We start from the raw sequence: 15056 nt of genomic DNA, 5'->3' as shown, positions 1-15056 counted from the left end.
TCCATGGACAGCATTTTTCAGGGAAGGTTCGGGACTGGTAATGGATTTAACAGGCCCCAGGCTTTAGTGTTACTCCCTTTCCTGCAAAGGCAAGTTGTGCAGGAACCAACATAATCTTTGCAGTTCTGGCTCAAGCCTGGCCACTAGAAGGACCGTTGGACAAGTTTGATGGTCTTGTGTACCCCAAAATGACCAGCTAGCTAATGATCATGGCATGCTTTAAGGACTAAAGTCCTGGTCTCTTGTGATACAAAAATTGTATGGTTATGCCAGAAGAATCGATCTTGCTTCCTTACAGAAGAAACTTCTGTTTCCGTACAGTGGGAAGGTGCTTGCTGTATGGTTGACTATAGATCAGGTAGTAATAAAAAAAATTGTGAGGACAGGATGGTGCTGGGAGATGCCAATTCAGGAATTTCAGGGAACATTCGAGAAAGTGTGTCAGCTTTTCTATTTTTGGACCCTGGTCGGTAAGAAATCTGAAAGTTCAATCTGGAGAAAAACAGGGCCCACCGTGCTTGCCGGAGTCTAAGACTCTTGGCAGTCCTGAGATATTACAAATTATTGTGACCAGTACAGATCAACATGGGATGGGCTGCACCCTCCAGCAGGTATCGCCATTCCTTTAAAGCCATCTTTATGGCTAACAGCTACCGGTCACCAAACATCAACAGCCATCTGATCTTGGTCATGGGGGAACGCATAACACAGATCCAAGACCCCATGCAGTGTCTAACCCACCAAAATATTCCCAGTATAAAGAATAGTATCAGACCATTCCCCTCCTTGCCTTTACTACCCCCCCATCCACACCCCCCCCCCCCCCCCCAGAAGAATAAAAAAAAAAAAAAAAAGATGTTTCTTCCCTCTCCTAATTCCAGGATTTCAAGATCACTAAATTTTTGCATGATCTTCCGGGCCTCTTTACAAAAATTCCTAATTCTAGGACAGGACCAAAAATATGTAATAGAGTCCCCTGTTTCTCTTGACAATGCCAGCAACCATCTGAAATATTCGGAAAGCATCTATGAAGTACAGCTGGGGTTCTTGACCATTGGGAGAGAATCTTAAAGTTTGTTTCTTGCATTTTCGTATAGGTTGCGGTTTTAAATATGGAGTGCATTATGTTGGTACTCAAATCCGATTTCCATTTTCGCAAGAAAGGCAACAGAAAGTTCTCCGAAGGTTTAACCAACAAAGCATACATCTTTGAAAGCGTATGCGAGAGTGGTCCTTTTTCCGTAAATGATAGCAGTCTACGGCCAAAGGAATTAGGGAACACACAGTATGTAAAAAGTGTCTTAATTGTACTGCCCACCAAAAGTCTAATTGATAAAGGCCATTTCTGTCTGTCAACTCCTGAAACGTAGGCCACTGTTCTGCTATAACAAAATTAGAGGCCTAGTATAATCCCTGCTTTATCAATGTATCAAAGGATCCCTTTAGCACGCCTAGGATAAATTTTGGATTCCCCAAAATAGGGACCAAGGAGGAATCCCTTGAAGATAACTTACCCTTGGAAAAAAGATTATAGCACATACGTAACGTTGGCCCTATAGTTGGATGCATCTTAGTAAAAGGGGGAAGATCCGTAAAACACCATGGCGCCCTATGCAATAGCTCACTACTCTGTGCTTACTCTAATCTCAGACAAATTTTTAGATCCCCATGCTGACTTCAGTCAATCATTTGGCTTAAAAGAGGTGCCTGATGATATTTGTACAGGTCAGGGACTGCTAGCCCCCATAATGCTTAAGAAGCGTCAGAAAAGTCCTTCTGATTCTTGGGTGTGTATGTGCCCAAATGAATCTTGTAAAAAGTGTGTTGGTTTGTCTAAACACTCCATGGGCACATTCTGGACATTCTCTATAACCGAGGGGTCCTGTAGGAGGCTTTCATTAGGTTTCCATATCATAGGGCCTGAACGTCAACTAGCCAAGATGTTATATTTTAAAAAGATTGGTGCATGGTCCAACCAGGTAATCGACCCAATAGAGACTTCAACAACTGAGTGTAATTGTTTATGCGGGGTGAAAAAGAAATCAATGCATGAATATACTTTGTGTGGGATAGAGAATAAAGAGTAGTCTTTTTTCCCCTGGGTGAAAAAGTCGCCATACATCTACTATTGTTGCTCCATAAATTGCTTGGGGCATCCTCTTTCTTATACTGGGTGAAACCGATGATGCATCTAATGAGGTATCTTCCTTGGATATCAGTGGCACATTAGGATCCCCTCCCACGACCAACTGTCCTTCTGTAAACTCTGAGTTTATCTAGTGTATTTTTTAGAAAGATATCCTGCTGTATGTTAGGGGCATAGTAAGAAGCCAAAGCTACCCTAGTCCCTCCAATTATTCGCTTAAGGAATGAATACTTACCTCTTATATCTAACCGGGACTCTATTCAGGTCCATGGTACTTTATTTGAGATCATAATATATACTCCCCTAGATTTAGTATCAGGGTTAGTCGCATGGTACACCAGTGGGTAGTTTCTATTTCTAAGCAGGGGAAGGCTATTTTCTCTAAAATGTGTTTCCTGAATAAATACAATGTCTATCCATAATCTCTTTAAATCTTGTAACAATATATGTTGCTTTTCAGGGATATTTAATTCCTTTACATTAAAAAAACATTATAGAAGGGGTATCCATCTTCCAGATATACAGCTCCCAGATCAAAAGTGTATAAGAGGAAATGGATACAGAGATAACGGCGGAGGGAAACCGCCTGGATGGAAGGTAGGAGAGGAAGGAAAAGACAAAGGGAGAGAAACAAAAAAAAAAACACCAAAAGAAACAAAAAAACGATTTAACTATGGAAAATCAAGGCGGTCACTCAATAGTGGCCCCCTGAGAGTCCCTAAAGCAACTTTACTTTAAGCACTCAACTTATAGTCCCCAAGTTATGAGTGCTGGCCTAATGGGGGGGGGGGGGTAGTTAGAGCTTCCCGGTGGGCTCCATCAGCTTAATATACAATACCAGGCATACATATCAAAGAAGAAATAAAAATGTGGCATTTATCCAGGCAGGTAATACCTCTCTCTATACACCCTAATACCTCTCAAACACCTCTGTCTCCATCCACTTCAATTGACATTATTATATTCCTGAATTGGGGAACTGTAAAACAATGCTAAGTGCAGCACATACAAATTATTAAGAAGGAAAATGAATGGGAACTCCAATAACCAGACAGATGGAGTTATAAGATCCCTCATGAAGAAAGGTGGAAATAGATTCTTCCAATGATAGGTGACAATATCCTCCACCACATAAGACAAAATACGCTTACCAGAAATGGTGGATCTCCTTTTGCAGAAGGTCTAGAGCGTGTTTATCCCCACAGGGATGATGTTAATCTCCAGCAGGGCTTAAGCGATCCTCAATCCGGGCACATGGAGTTCCTGTCCAGCAGTGAGGTCCAGCAGTAAAAGCCTCAGAAACCAGTGGTGATATGTGCTATGAGGACCGTTCCCAAAAGAAAAAGGACACACTAAGTGTACTCCGTCTTTTATTTAAATGTATAAAATATGAAAGTATGGCGCTCACTAGCGCAATAGATAAAAATACCAGTATTTAAAAACAAAACAGCACAATCTGTGGATCGAGTGCACAGCACATAGAGGTGGCAGCGGGTGACGTCCGTGTGGTAAGCTCCTCTCCCCATGGCGTTACGACCTAACAGGATTTTGTCAGTGAGGGTGGAGCTAAGGAGTCACCTTGCAAGCTTAAATAGACAGCTGTTGACTGCAAGGAATGCGGCGGAACCGGAAGTCAGAGGTACTTCTAAATACAGACACCTAACCAAGCGGGGATACCAGCCGATATAAAATAAATTGACATATATTATAATAAAAGACATAGTGATTAGCACATAGCAAACCCAGTCTAAAAATACATACAACCAGACAAAAATACCAGCGTCCATCTCTTTATAAAATCAAAAACAAGGAACAGTGGTGTAGTGGGAAGCACTCTTGCCTAGCAATAAAAAGGGTCCCATGTTCAAATCCCAACCACAACACTACCTGCCTGGAGTTTGCATGTTCTCCCTGTGCCTGCATGGGTTTCCTCCAGGTACTCTAGTTTCCTCCCACCCTCCAAAGACATGCTGGTAGGTTAATTGGCTTATGTCCAAAATTGGCCCTAATATATGAATGGGGACCTTGGATTGTGGGCTCATTGAGGGTAGGGACCGATGTGAGTGTACAATGTACAGGGATAGGGACAATTGTAGACACTCACTCAGGTTGAACTGGATGGACAGGTGTCTTTATTCAACCTTACTAACTATGTAACATTATGTTGGACAATAAAAGATAAAAAACAAAGAAATATACAAATAGAAGTTATTAATGTATATACGAAGGGTATTTCCAGTGTTACTTATCAGATATAAAGCAGTTGAGATCAAATTCAACGTTTAAGCCCTTCGGGACCGCAACCTTAGTATCATGATAAATCTACAAGGAATCGGGGATCAACTATTAACTTTTTAGTCTTGTAATCTCAAGTTCTACAAGTTCTAGAATGGTTAACTAGAATGGCGGGCGCCCAGCAGCGATCGAGACCGCCAGACAGTCGCATCGGCTCGGGAAGCGAGCGGGGGCGAGCATGCGCTCCCTAGTGGCCGTTTATGCTACCAATGTAGCATAACAGTGATTTGTGCAGCCGGCTGGTCGGCTCACTACCTCTAAAAGGGGTAGTCAACCGACCAGCCAGTTTTCAATCCATGTACTCACCCTATGGTCCATGCCAACAAACCTTATTTTGTACAGTAAATGTTTATGGGGAACTGTGTCAAAAGCTTTTGCAAAATCCAGATACACCACGTCCACAGGTCTTCCAGCACAGATTCGGTGCTGTCTGCTCTACAGCGTTCCCGTGTGTTCCTGCTACCTGCATCTTGTTACCTGTTCCTGTTACCCTACCCGGATTTCCTCTGACGATTCCTGCTATCCACCTGCACCCAACCTGGCTCGTTTGACCACCACACCTGCCTGCTCCTTCAGCTACCTCGCTGCCAGCCCATTACCGACCCAGCCTGTATCTTGACTATTCTTCAGCCTCCACATCTGCTCACGACGTGTCCGCCAGTGTATGATCCGGCCTGCCTGTACCATCCCTCTCTTCTGCCTGGAAAATCCTGCTGAGCTATGGCGCCTCCTACAGCTGTTTCGCATTCCACGGTCTGCAACCAATCAGGCACTCATGAGACTCTGCACTCCTGCGCTCTCTGTCTGCTCTACCAGGGGGGCCTCGAGTCAGAGGTGTAAGAGAGGCTGTCCGCTGCATATCAGGCTTTACCGTCAGGTACATGACAGTATCAGACAGCCATGTCTGAGCCTGCGCAGGGACCCTCTCCTATGGAGGAACTTTGCCAGCACCTGGCCGGCCTGACGCAAGCTGTCAAGGACATACAATGGGGCTATACCCAGCTGGAGGGACGCATACAGACTCTGTCCGACTCTACGGCCACCCAGGGGGCCCAACAAGCACCCTCCTCCTCGCAAGGAACCTCCTCTGCACCAGCAGTGATAATACTCTCACCTGAGCCCAGAGTCCCAACCCCAGACAGATTCCTGGGTGAACGCAGCAAGTTCAGGGCATTCCGGAACGCATGCAAACTCTACTTCCCCCTTCAGCCCTTTTCTTTGGAGGCTACTAAAGTCAGCTTTGTCATCTCCTTGTTGCAAGTTGAACCGCAGTCCTGGGCCCACCGTCTCCTGGAGAAGGGGGCCGAATGTTTATTGGACTTCGCCTCTTTTTTCAGCGCCATGGCCCAGCTGTAGGAAGACCCCCAGCAAATGGCTTATGCAGAAGTGGCTCTTCACTCATTACAATAGGGTCATAGAGCGGTGGAAGACTACGTTTCAGAATTCAGACGATGGGCTTTTGATACCAACTGGAACAGCGCTGCTCTACGCTACCAGTTTCGTATGGTTCTTTCCTACCCGCTCAAGGATGAACTAGCTCCAGTGGGGGTACCCGATACCTTGGAAGCCTTGATTGACCTGTCCATTCAGATTGACTGCCGTCAGAGAACGAAGGTTGGAAAGAACCGCAGATCCATCCAGGCCGGTATGGATGCTACCCGGGTACCAAACTCCTTCAACCCCGCTCCATCAACTCAAAACCTATGCCTGTACTGTGGTTGATCAGGACATTATGTGAGGTTGTGCCCAGTTAAACCTCTTAAGTGCCTTTCAACCACTTCTCCTCCTCCGAGTGTGCTCAACAATCACCTTACTCTCCCCATTTCATTACAGCTGCCAGAAGGGACTTTTCAGACTTCCGCAATAATTGATTCCGGGGCCTGCAGCTGTTTCGTGGACTTGACCTTTGCCACCAGACATCACATCCCGTTACAACCCAAGTTTCAGAAGCTCTCTGTCCATCTGGCCGATGGGTCCATTATTAAATCTGGAGCAGTCACTTACGAAACCGTTCCTCTACTCACCATTTCCAAGAATCATCAGGAACTGCTACGTCTGGACGCCATCGCTTCTCCCTTGTTCCCGGTCAACACTTGGGATTCCTTGGCTGAAGGCTCACAATCCCCACATTGATTGGGCCACAGAAGGAGTCAAGTTCTTCTCCCCTTACTGCATCCAGTACTGCCTACAAACCCCCTGTGGGGTACTGTCAGAAACCATGAATCAGACTGAGACAGAAGTACAATTTAATCACACTTGTTTATTAATAAAAAAAAAAGGTAAATAGAAAAAGCATAGTCAAGCATAGCCAGAGTCCAGTAACCAGATTTGGTAGTCAGCCAGGCCAGAAATCAGTGATCCAAGTGGATCAACCGCAAGCAGGATAAGGAGCCATAAATGATGTCAGCAAGCCAGTCTTTAAACAAACTGCCGGAGATGGTTTCTAGTGATGTGACCAAGGAGAAGTCAGAGGTGAAGTGAGCTGGAAGGCTTTAAGTAGGCAGGTCAGACGAGCATCATCAGGAACAGCTGGTAACTGTGGAGAGAGAAGAGAGCTGGCAATTAGCCAACAGCTGAGCAGCCAGCTCAGAGAAGGAAGGGCTAAGCCAGCCCGACAGGTACCTGCTCTGCTATGCCTTGACACGGACTCTGAGACCCGTCAGCTTGTTCCCACAGCTTAGAAGTGAACCATTTGAGATAACAAACCTGACTTTGTGTATATAATATGGTAGCTTTTTTTTGCAGTCAGCGACGAACAAACTAATATAAAACAAGACCATATTTGGCCAACTGGCAACTGGGTAAACTCAGGTAACTTTTGTTGTGGAGAACAGGGTACAGGATTCATCCTGTAGATGAAGCAAGGGGGGAAACAAGTGTTCGAAAATAGTCGAACAGCGGATGCTTAATTGAGCCATTGCCTAGATAGGCAGATCAGGTAAAGGCACGGGGGTTATGTTATGCTGAAATTTGTAGAGAGCAGATAAACATCAGCAGTAAGGCACACTGGTGTAAATCAGTTACTCATCTGTTTCTTAGCTGCTGGCACGGGTAGTTGCGCCGGTCGTGGAGAGGATCAGTGTCTCCAGCTTCGCCATCCACAGCGAGAAGACGCCATTTTCTGAGGAGTTCCATTCCTTTTTCCAAGGATGAGATTGTATGCGATTCATTATTCAATTCAAGCAGCAGTTTAGTCGGTAAGCCCTGCTTATATAGTATTTTGTGATTGCGTAGAAGCTTGGTGATGGGGACTAAGTTGTGTCTGGCCATCAGTGTAGCTTGTGACAGGTCAGCATATAGTGCTATTCCAGCAAAGGGGTTTGGGAGGGCCGGGTGTTGTCTAGCAAAGCGCATTAGTTGGTCTTTCACATGGTAAAAGTGGATTCATGGTATGACATCCCTAGGGACTTGCTCAGCCAGAAATGAAGGTTTGGGCAGTGTCTGGGCTCTATCAATGATAACGTCCGCAGGACCCAGGGCTGGGAGTGTAGTAGTCAGTTTCTGGAGGTAGGAAGTTAATTCTGCTGGTTTAATTGTTTCAGGGATGCCTCTGAACTTAATGTTGTTCCTGCGTTGCCCTGTCTTCAATGTCCGCCGTTTTAAGTCGCATAGCTTTAATTTCATTCTCAACATCAAAATGGGCATCCACAAGCTCATTATGTGCAATGGTAAATTCCTCCATCTTGCATTCAACATAAGTCACTCTAGCACTGACCGCTGATATTTCAGCTTTTGTGGAATGCATAAATTATACCATATCTTGCTGGAGGGTCCCCCTTAGGGTTTGCAGCATTTCTTTCATGGTGGTATCCATGATAGGCTGGCCTGAGGTGGGAAAAGTGTCGAGCTGCTGAGTATATGAGGAAGATTCCTCCATTACCTCCCCATCTTGTCCTTGTGTCTGCGTGGGGGCCCCCCTCCACCCCAATCCTCCTCTTTTGCTTAACAGGGCTTTCAAAAGGAGAGGGTGACAGTGGGGATGCCAAGGGACAGGACTCACCCATGGATGGCTGTGGGCAGTAGGCAGAATGTGCAGGGGAGGCCGCAGCACGTCTCTTCTCGGGGGCGCCATCTTGGATTTCTCTGCCGGAGGCTGAGGGAAAGAAATCCGTTAGTTTCCTCAGTCCTTCTCATTCCTTTCGTTTGCTCATCATGACCAGTAGGCTCCTGGCAGGTTCCCCGTGCAGAGGCTTCGGTTTGTGAGGCTACAGGCTCGCTGTGTGCTGCTATATTGTGTCCGCTGTGGCAGAGCTCTCCTCTCACACCACAATGCGCTCCGGCTGCCAGCTCCCCCCCCCCCCCTAGCACTTCATTAATGACGTCTCCTGAGATTTCCTGGACTTGTTTATGATTGTATATCTTGATGACATACTAATTTTTTCTTCCTTCTTAGACAACCACTGCAGACATGTCAGAAGTGTACTAACTCACCTTCGGAAACATGGACTATACACCAAGCCCGAGAAGTTCGAGTATGAACACAAGAGCATCCAATTCCTGGACCTGATCACATCCACCGAGGGTATCAAGATGGACCCCCAGAAGGTCACAGCTATCCTAGACTGGCCCACTACCAGTGACAAAAAGGGCATCCAATGCTTCATAGGTTTCGCAAACTTCTACTGAAAATTCATTTAGGGGTTCTCAGCAATCATTGCCCCTATTAGCCCTTGTACACACGGTCGGACATTCCGACAACAAAATCCGACGGATTTTGTCAGACGGATTTTGTCTGAAACTGGTGTTGCATACACACGGTTGGACAAAGTTGTCGGAAAATCCGATCGTTCATAATGTGATGACGTAATTTAGTTACGACGGGACTACGTTCAGGCTAGTAGCCAATAGCTTTGATCTAGGAATTTGATTTGAGCATGCGTGGCACTTTGTCCGATCGGAATTCTCTACAAACGATGATCATGCCAGAAAATTTTATAGCTCAGGTCTAAAACTTTGACGGTCGGATATTCCGACAGAAACAGTCCGATGGAGCCCACACACGGTCGGATTATCAGACATCACGGTGCGATCGGACATTTTTCAGAAGTACCCCTACCATTTCACAAAGAAAGTGTAAAAAAAGTTAAAAAATACACACACCGTTATGAAAAGTCTTTTATTTAAAAAAAAAAAAAAATTTAAAAAGATTCCACTCTTGCTATCCAGCGATGGATGATCATCTCTCCGGGGTCCAGTGATGGGTGATCTGATCCAGCGATGGGTGATCTCTCCCTCCAGCGCAGTGCATTCATCCTTTGTCTCCACCAGAGACACTGCGGGAATCCCGGCAGCCTGACACTTCTTAACTGAGGAGGGTGGGACCACCCATCACCTGACCCCACCCCCCCCTGACGCAAGGGGAAAGCCGGGCTTCCCCAGTGACATACGGGTGACCCCGCCCCCTCATGTAACGCAGGTTTCCGTTACATCAGAGGGGGCGGGGTCAGGTGACGGGTGGCCCCGCCCTCCTCAGTTAAGTGTCAGGCTGCTGGGATTCCCGCAGTGTCTCTGGTGAAGACAGAGGATGGTTGCGCTGTGCTGGAAAGAGAGATCACCCATCGCTGGATCAGATCACCCATTGCTGGACCCCGGAGAGATGATCATCCATCGCTGGATAGCAAGAGTGGATTACCACTGCTGGAATCTTTTTTTTTTTTTTTAATAAAGGACTTTTGCAATGGCGTGTGTGTGTTTTTTAACATTTTTTTTTACACTTTCTTTGTGAAATGGTAAGGGTACTTTTGTACCACCTTACCATTTCAAACAGGGGGGCAGGATCTGGGGGTCCCCTTGTTAAAGGGGGCTTCCAGATTCTGATAAGCCCTCCGCCCACAGACCCCCACAATATAGTATAGTATAGTATAGTACAATATATATATATATATATATATATATATATATATATATATATATATATATATATATATATAGTATAGTATAGAATACTCCCAGTATTATTTTCCCCTTAGCTTCATCCCTTTGGAGCTCTACCCATAAGGATTCCACCTCCTCCCTAGCTCCCTTAGTGATGTCACCTCTCACATTCACTTGTACATTATTCTTGATATATAGGCATACACCTTCCCCTTTTATACCCTCCCTATCCCTGCGATAAAGGGTATACCCTTGCATGGTTGCCAGCCAATCATGAGAGCAGTTGAACCATGTCTCTGAAATTCCCACAAAATCCAAATCCTCCTCGTACAACAGTATCTTTAGTTCACAAATTTTGTCCGCCAGGCTCCTGGCATTGGTGAACATGCCACTTAGTTTAGACCGGTCGCATACTATCCTCTTATTGGGTGTTGCGATATTGCATCTTTATGTTTCCGTTTATGTGCTTTAGTCAACCACTAATACCCCCAATACTACCCTCTGGAATATGTTCTGCGCTGAATATCTCTACTTCTCGTCACTCCCCGTCGCCTAGTTTAAAGACCCCTCTAACTTTATGGCCATTTTTACTGCCAGCTGATATGCACCCTCCTCATTTAGGTGCAGTCCATTCCTTCTATAGTACTGGTAACTGACTGAGAAGTCAGCCCAGTGCTCCAGGAACCCAAACCCCTCCTTACTATACCAGCTCCTCAGCCACTTGTTTACTTCCCTAATCTCCCTCTGCCTTTCTGGTGTGGCTCAAGTTACCAGTAGTATTCCTGAAAATACTACCTTGGGGGTCCTTTTCCTCATTTTAGTTCCCAAGTCCTTAAAATCGTTCTTTAGGACAATCCATCTGTCTCTGACTTTGTCATTGGTGCCAACATGCACTGTGACAGCGGTGTCCACCAGATCCATGATGTGCCGAATCCGAGCGCCCGGTAGACACATGCCATTTGCTTCAGTGAGTGTGCCATGCGCGGGAGTCACGTCATCGTGGCTCTGGCCAATCACAGTGCTGGAGCCATGATACCCAGTAGTAACCCCCGGGAGTGATGTGGCCAGCTGGTGCTGTGTACGGGCACTGCAGCAAGGGCTCAGGTGAGTATTATATAATGAGCCAGCCATTATGCATACTAGCTCATTATGCCTTTGTCTTGCAGATGTTATTTTTTATTTTTAGTGAATAACTCAACACCAAGTTCACCATATGGACTATATTTATACATGTTGTTCATATCCCCCTTAATCTCCTCTTATCAAGAGAGAATAAATACATTTCCTCCAATCTATTCTCATAGCTGAGTTCCTCCAGGCCCTTATCAGTTTAGTTGCTTTTCTCTGCACTTTTTCCAGTTTCCCAGATATCTTTTTTGAGAACTGGTGCCCAAAACTGAACTGAAATTCCAGATGAGGTCTTACTAACGATTTGTACAGGGGCAAAATTATATCTCTCTCTCTCTGGAGTCCATGCTTTGCTTAATTCAAGAAAGGACTTTGTTCGCTTTGGAAACCGCAGCTTGGCATTGCAGGTCATTATTAAGCTTATGATCTTCAAAATCCCCAGATCCTTCTCCACTATGGAGTTGGACTCCCCCTAGTATGTATTATGCATGCATATTCTTAGCCTCCGAGTGCATAACTTTACATTTATTAAATTAAATAGTGCATTGAGGTCAGCTTGTACCCTGCACAGGGGGAGGCCCATATGAAGGGGGCCGCCACAGACTGCCTCCCCCTGTGCAGGGTCTCACCTCCGGTATTCCCCCTTTCACTCGCCCATTGCAACCACATGCTCTCTGGCTTCTTTGCCCTTATTCAATCAGCTCTAGGTATTCTTAATTTCTTATCTCTCCTTTATTTTACCTCTTCCTTTTTTCACTTCAATACATTTTTTCATTCCTTGTCTTTACACCCTCAATTTTTTCACATATTTTTAATACATACCATATTAATTGTTACATTTTTACATTCCCTTCAGTAGGGCCACCTCACCACTCAACACTTTTTTCGTGCCATATCATACACTTCTACCTGCCGGGGGTGTTGTCTGTGCATTCTGGGTGTTGTCCGGGTGTGCTCCCTCAGCCCCGGACCATGGCAATTTTGGGCAGGCCCAGCTTTCGGTGTCTGCCACTGCCTCTGCGCAGATATACATGTAAGTTTGTGGGTCGAATGTACATGTGTGGGGGTTCCTCCATGTTTGTGCAATTGTCCACTTTTTCTGAGTTGATTTAAATACGGTTGTTTACCCATAGGTTACCATTACGGTGTTGCTCCTGACGAGTGGCTATAAGGTCACGAAACGTGTAGAGCTTTCAACTGCCGTTTTGTGTATACAATCTTCAACAAAGCATGAATGTTCCTTCTCAACCTTTGTTTCTTTATTAAAAAAAAAATTCTCCTAAATGACGCTTCAATGTGTCATGTATTTAAATGTAATTTGTGCTTATTTAGTGTTTGGCTCTTCATGTGTTTACTACTAAGTCCTTGTTGGAATGTATAATCTGATGTAATAGAAAATACTGATATATGGCTATGTGTATTAATATGTAAATATATGACTACCTGTATTAAAAAATGTTTTTTTTTTATCAAAATGTTGTGCTTCTGCTCCCGTGTGCCTCATAGAAAGTCCCGCCTGCTGCTCCTTCCTTTTTAAAAAGAAAAAATATGTGCAGCTGAAGGAAAAGGGGTATTTTTTTCCAATTTGGTGGGCACTTTGCAGCATTATCACGCTCCGCAGTTTGGAACCCGACAGGAAAATAAACAAAAAATTAAATACAGAGTATGGCAGGTTTAAAACTAAGAATGATGGATTTTCTGTATGAGCAGGTTGTTACTAAAAGGTTATTTTTTCTTTTGCAGAGGGTTATTATGACATCAACACCTGATGAAGCAAGGGCATTTGTCAAATTGCACAACATCAAATTTGCAAAAGATCAAACAAGTGGCCTTGTAATTTATGGAATGACCTAAAACTCTCAAGGATTAAGAAGTTGTTTATATGTATTGAGAACAGTTCTGTACCACTCTAAAAATTGGAACCTGGTGGGAATTGTGGATCAGTGGTAAATAGGCCAATATCAAGCCCTGCAAGTACTCTACTTTATGTAGCCAGGTGCTGGGCTACAGCAATATGGAAAAGGAGATATCGCATTTAGTTTCTTCACTCCCTCTACTGAGATACTGATGTTATGCTGCAACATTCTCCTCAGGTCAGCAGGGGAGAGCTAAAACCAAGCAAGCACATAGAGGTCTATGCAGAGAGCTGAGAATTCTGGGAGTTGTAGTTTGAAAAGGCAGCCATAGAATAGGATATTCACCTGCCAGTGGGAAACCATACCAGTGGAGAGCCGAAGACCATCAGTGGGGGCACCTGGGGGCAGCACAGCACAACCCAAAGGATGGCACCTGCACCACTACAGCAGGGAGACTGGAGCAATCACCCTCTGCTTCTCACCACGAATTGCCAAAGACTTTCAGGGAGAATCCAAAGGAGCTCCCCTTCTACAGCAAGAGGTCACCACAGCATCCTAGGGACTGGTGAGAAGTGGGCTATTTACCCATTGCTGATACTGCTAGCAGGGACTGAGCCCCTGAGAGAAGGACACCAAGTATACCCAATGTATACAGCATACATACTGCACTCTATACTGCACCTATACCACATATACAGTATCTCACACAAATTAGTACACCCCTTACATTTTTGTAAATATTTGATTATATCTTTTCATGTTACAACACTGAAGACATGACCCATTGCTTCAAATGTAAAGTAGTGATTACACAGCTTGTATAACAGTGTAAATTTTCTGTCCCCTAAAAATAACTCAACACACAGCCATTAATGTCTAAACCGCTGGCAACAAAAGTGAATGAACCCCTAAGTGAAAATGTCCAAATTGGGCCCAATTAACCATTAGGCATCATGCCTTCCCTCAATTGTAAACAAAGTCACATGGCCTAGCCTCCACAGTGTGTCACATGACCGTCTCTGCATGCAATACACAAGCCCATACTCCCCAAATCGGGAATAGGACATCGTTGCAGCTTCTTCAAAACAGTCATGAGTCTTAAACCATGGAGGTAAACTAATGAACAGTCAATATGACATATCGAGATAACAACGACATATAATTTATATGTGGTCTCATCATAGCTCCATCTCCCACCAGGGGGTGCCTAACAGCACTCACCGGTAGAGGGGGCCCATGTTCAATATAACCAAAACAGAATAAATCAAACTCAAAACACAATACACACAGAAATACAACAATAAGCATCAAAAAACCAACACACATTTTTTAACTTTTAACCTATATAAATATAAATTGAGGCCTGGTTAATAAAGCAATTTAAATCCCAATCGACATTCATGCCATGGGGCGAGTAACACTTGAGATTATATATCCAAAAAGTCTCAAGTCGGGACACGCCCCGTAGGCATGAATCGCCTCTCCAATGAGGGACGAATCAATGATTTGGAACTGGGTACCAATTGGATTCTTCTCATGTTGTTCCAGATAATCACGGGAAACAGTATGTTTCGGACATCCTTTTTTATTTTAGCCAGATGTTCATTGACCCTGATGGAAAAATTCCTGATAGTACGGCCCACGTATTGTTTCTTACATGGGCACGTGATTAGTTATACTATGAACCTAGTTACACATGTGGTAAAATGTTTCATATAATATGTATGCATAGTAACTGTAGACTTAAAAGTATCATT

The sequence above is a fragment of the Lithobates pipiens genome, unplaced genomic scaffold (assembly GCF_037356315.1).
Source record: "Lithobates pipiens isolate NorthernLeopardFrog02 unplaced genomic scaffold, aLitPip1_a1.2 Scaffold_16, whole genome shotgun sequence".
In the NCBI taxonomy this organism is placed as follows: domain Eukaryota; kingdom Metazoa; phylum Chordata; class Amphibia; order Anura; family Ranidae; genus Lithobates; species Lithobates pipiens.
The sequence above is the reverse complement of the archived record's forward strand: the minus strand, read 5'-3'. Positions refer to the sequence as shown.